Genomic DNA, 5000 nt, shown 5'->3' on the forward strand with positions numbered 1-5000 from the left:
TGGGTACGATCTAAGGAACCATAACTGATTTAATGAGCCATTCGCGGTTTCACCTTAATGCGGCTTGTACTGAGACATGCATGGCTTAATCTTTGAGACAAGCATATGACTACTGGCAGGATCAACCAGGGAGCTGCGTCAACTAGAGCTGAGCAGCCGGCCGCCCGGGAGTGTGTCCCGGGGGCCCGCGCGAACACGCAAGCGTCCGCTCAATTATTCTGCAAACAGGAGGAGGCTGAGCTCCCCTGCACAACACACCTCGAAACCCTCTCAGGTCCCGGCGGCGCGCAGCGCCGTCCTAAGTACTTGGTCGGGTTCGAGAGAGGCGCAATCGCCCGGAGTTAGGCGAGTAGACGCTTTAGGTGCGACCACCCGTGCTCCCAACTGAGCTTGCCGCTGCCGACAGAGGCCCGGGAGCGTGCTGTCGTGGCATTGCCGGCGGGAGACAACACGCGCCACCTACGGTGACCGGCAGCTCCAACGCCAGCGCCACAGAAGGACAAAAGCCCTACTTGGGTGCCGAAGCGAACTCTCCCAGCACAGCGCACGCGCCAACACGTCCGCACAGCTGCGATACAAACCACCTGCGAGAACCGCTGGGGCGACCGAGCAGCAGACGGCGTCGCGGCGCCGAGCGCCGGGCGGCGGCGCATCCTCAGCGCACAAAGTCCTCAATCGGACCAGCACACTGCAGATGGCCACCGCGCTTCGCACCGGGCCCGCGAGGACCTACTTTGGCCGCAAGGCGCCGCGAGCAGGGGGCGCCGGCGCGCAGCTGCGCCGCCTGCCGCGTCCGTCGGCCGGCGCGCCTGCCACCGGCCGCCCCCACCAGCCGGCTGTAGCGCGTGCGCCCACGCACCGCGCTGCCAGCACGCCGGGCGGCCCCCCCTCACCGGCCGGGGACGGTCCCACCCAGCCACCGCCGCGTATCGCCTCACACCCAGATCCCCTTTCACGTTCGTGGGCATGGTGGGTCCCCTTTCACGTTCGTGGGCATGGTGGGTATCCCTGAAACAACCGGTTAATAGCTCGACCGATCGTCGCCAACACTGATTCACCTCTAGCGAGAACAACCGCACCACAACGGGTTACCGGTTGTTCATTTGCGTAACGTCACCAGCAAACGTACACGTCCATCGCCATTTGCAACGAGTATTGCATGCCTGTGTCAGGTGTCACAACACACTACGTCTGCCCACATAGACGCAACAACATGTGCACGCCTAGAGAACACGTGGAAGGTAGACCCCGTACGTATGCGGTGTCCATTGCGCGAACGACTGTCAGCCCGCCTCTGCAGCATGTCGCAGATGTGGAACGCGGTGCAACATGCTATCACGGTGTGTGAGAAGAGACGACTACGTCCGAATACACGCTCCACTACATCAACAGACTGCTCATGCTGATCGCCATCCAGGGCGTCCGTTCCTCCCACACGTCTGTATGGCGTACCACACTGCAATCCAGCTCTTATAGGGAGACGACACGTAGCTGCGTGCACAATATTTGGACTGTATGGTCCGCCGTTGCTAGGCGCTGTCGTCATACGGTCACATGGGCCACGATGTATCATTCAGTACATACGGAGCAATGTGCAGTACAGTTTGTGGGTTTTGCGTACATCGGCGGACAGGTGACAGGCCGTACCACAACGTAGGCTGAGTACGTCGGCATGCGAAGGGCATTGAACATGCAAACTTCTCACCGACCAGCTTGCGAAGGCAGGGGGGAAGGGGGGGGGGCATGTACGTCCTGCTGCTATCCACACTACAGTGTATAGCAGGAGCATGTGGAAAGTCAGCAACACCTGCAAGGTGTTTAACATGACGCGATACACAGGGGACCGGGCAGTGCGAGTAGCGAACTATATTGCGAGGGTTGCGGTTAGGCAACACTACACTACTTTAACGGGTTGCATAACAATTACAGAGCAGGTTCAGCGACAACGTGCGTCAGGTTAAGGCGCAATATAGTTTAGGTTACGGCGCACTTTAGGTTAGGTTAAGGCACATTATAGGTTAGGTTAAGGCACAACATGGGTTACGTTAAGGCACAACATGGGTTACGTTAAGGCACAACATGGGTTAGGTTAAGGCACAACATGGGTTAGGTTAAGGCACAACATGGGTTAGGTTAAGGCACAACATGGGTTAGGTTAAGGCACAACATGGGTTAGGTTAAGGCACAACATGGGTTAGGTTAAGGCACAACATGGGTTAGGTTAAGGCACAACATGGGTTAGGTTAAGGCACAACATGGGTTAGGTTAAGGCACAACATGGGTTAGGTTAAGGCACAACATGGGTTAGGTTAAGGCACAACATGGGTTAGGTTAAGGCACAACATGGGTTAGGTTAAGGCACAACATGGGTTAGGTTAAGGCACAACATGGGTTAGGTTAAGGCACAACATGGGTTAGGTTAAGGCACAACATGGGTTAGGTTAAGGCACAACATGGGTTAGGTTAAGGCACAACATGGGTTAGGTTAAGGCACAACATGGGTTAGGTTAAGGCACAACATGGGTTAGGTTAAGGCACAACATGGGTTAGGTTAAGGCACAACATGGGTTAGGTTAAGGCACAACATGGGTTAGGTTAAGGCACAACATGGGTTAGGTTAAGGCACAACATGGGTTAGGTTAAGGCACAACATGGGTTAGGTTAAGGCACAACATGGGTTAGGTTAAGGCACAACATGGGTTAGGTTAAGGCACAACATGGGTTAGGTTAAGGCACAACATGGGTTAGGTTAAGGCACAACATGGGTTAGGTTAAGGCACAACATGGGTTAGGTTAAGGCACACCATGGGTTAGGTTAAGGCACACCATGGGTTAGGTTAAGGCACACCATGGGTTAGGTTAAGGCACAACATGGGTTAGGTTAAGGCACAACATGGGTTAGGTTAAGGCACAACATGGGTTAGGTTAAGGCACAACATGGGTTAGGTTAAGGCACAACATGGGTTAGGTTAAGGCACAACGTAGGTTAGGTTAAGGCACAACGTGGGTTAGGTTAAGGCACAACGTGGGTTAGGTTAAGGCACAACGTGGGTTAGGTTAAGGCACAACATGGGTTAGGTTAAGGCACAACATGGGTTAGGTTAAGGCACACCATGGGTTAGGTTAAGGCACAACATGGGTTAGGTTAAGGCACAACATGGGTTAGGTTAAGGCACAACATGGGTTAGGTTAAGGCACAACATGGGTTAGGTTAAGGCACAACATGGGTTAGGTTAAGGCACAACATGGGTTAGGTTAAGGCACAACATGGGTTAGGTTAAGGCACAACATGGGTTAGGTTAAGGCACAACATGGGTTAGGTTACGGCACAACATGGGTTACGTTACGGCACAACATGGGTTACGTTACGGCACAACATGGGTTACGTTACGGCACAACATGGGTTACGTTACGGCACAACATGGGTTACGTTACGGCACAACATGGGTTACGTTACGGCACAACATGGGTTACGTTACGGCACAAATTAGGTTAGGTTACGGCACAAATTAGGTTAGGTTAAGGCACAAATTAGGTTAGGTTAAGGCACAAATTAGGTTAGGTTAAGGCACAAATTAGGTTAGGTTAAGGCACAAATTAGGTTAGGTTAAGGCACAAATTAGGTTAGGTTAAGGCACAAATTAGGTTAGGTTAAGGCACAAATTAGGTTAGGTTAAGGCACGATATAGGTTAGGTTAAGGCACGATATAGGTTAGGTTAAGGCACGATATAGGTTAGGTTAAGGCACGATATAGGTTAGGTTAAGGCACGATATAGGTTAGGTTAAGGCACGATATAGGTTAGGTTAAGGCACGATATAGGTTAGGTTAAGGTACGATATAGGTTAGGTTAAGGTACGATATAGGTTAGGTTAAGGTACGATATAGGTTAGGTTAAGGTACGATATAGGTTAGGTTAAGGTACGATATAGGTTAGGTTAAGGTACGATATAGGTTAGGTTAAGGTACGATATAGGTTAGGTTAAGGTACGATATAGGTTAGGTTAAGGTACGATATAGGTTAGGTTAAGGTACGATATAGCGTAGGTTCAGATACACATTGTTGTAGGGAAAGGTGTATTGGGGGGGGGGGGGCGGCAGGTTCGTTGATAGTGATTATCGTAATTGGATGCCTGCGGTATTATCCGATTTGTCACGTCAGGATGCACTTTTGGCTCATGACAGGCGGCGCTCCGATTCCATGGTTGTGGCAGATCTGTGTCTTTCATTCCTGCCATTGTTTGTGTGCTGTGACAGGAGGCAGTATTGTGATGTTGGGTGCACCACTGTGTAGGACATGTGTGGGTGTTCGTGGCTTAGCTGAGCAATGTGCGGATGTCGGAAGGGTGGGATATTGTGTTTTCTGGGTGGACCTCCCGGTCTGGTAATGATAGTGTGGATTGTGTCATGTGGCGGAGAGGATGCACTGGATGTTCTTCCATGCTGGTGGTTAGATATTGTGTGTGATAAGAGAGTAGTGTGTGATAAGAGTGTCTGGCTGACGTGTGGTTCTCATTGTGTGCAGAGTCTTTCAGCATGTATAGGGACGGTTGTATATATTATCTGTATTCTGATGGCTCTGCATCTATTACTAATCAGTGCCGTGTATACGGTTACTCTAGTTCCAGTCGAAACTGTTCTATCTCTGTACATTAGTGACACTGCGGCTCCACTATGTTGCCGCCCCTGTCGGCCGTTTCCCCCAGTGTATGGCTAATGATTATCAGCAATCAGTCTATTAGTCAATACCGGTAGTGTGACGACGTCAAATGTCCGGGATGGGGGAAGCTACACCCTTCCCGTGGGTCAGGGCCTAGAAAGACTCTTCCCACGCAGGAGACTCGGACTGTCGTTACTCTTCCGAGACATATATGTGCCCAGCGTTTTTTTGCGGCTGCGAGTGCAACGCCAGGAGGCTCGGACTGTCGTTACTCTTCCGAGATATATATTTGCCCAGCGTTTTTTGCGACTGCGAGTGCAACGCCCACGGGTGCCGACATG

The 5000-nt window shown here is 51.6% G+C and overlaps 1 non-coding gene across 1 annotated transcript in view; it reads right to left on the reverse strand.

Annotated features, from left to right (window-relative positions):
- The window catches only part of LOC126430620 (small subunit ribosomal RNA), a 1909-nt gene extending 1777 nt beyond the window's left edge, over positions 1–132 (reverse strand). Inside the window, exon 1 of the ribosomal RNA XR_007577259.1 lies at positions 1–132. This exon is cut by the window's left edge and continues 1777 nt beyond it. This is a non-coding gene — a ribosomal RNA (small subunit ribosomal RNA).
- Between the last annotated feature and the right edge of the window lie 4868 nt (positions 133–5000).

The sequence above is a fragment of the Schistocerca serialis genome, unplaced genomic scaffold (assembly GCF_023864345.2).
Source record: "Schistocerca serialis cubense isolate TAMUIC-IGC-003099 unplaced genomic scaffold, iqSchSeri2.2 HiC_scaffold_1054, whole genome shotgun sequence".
In the NCBI taxonomy this organism is placed as follows: Eukaryota; Metazoa; Arthropoda; class Insecta; order Orthoptera; family Acrididae; genus Schistocerca; species Schistocerca serialis.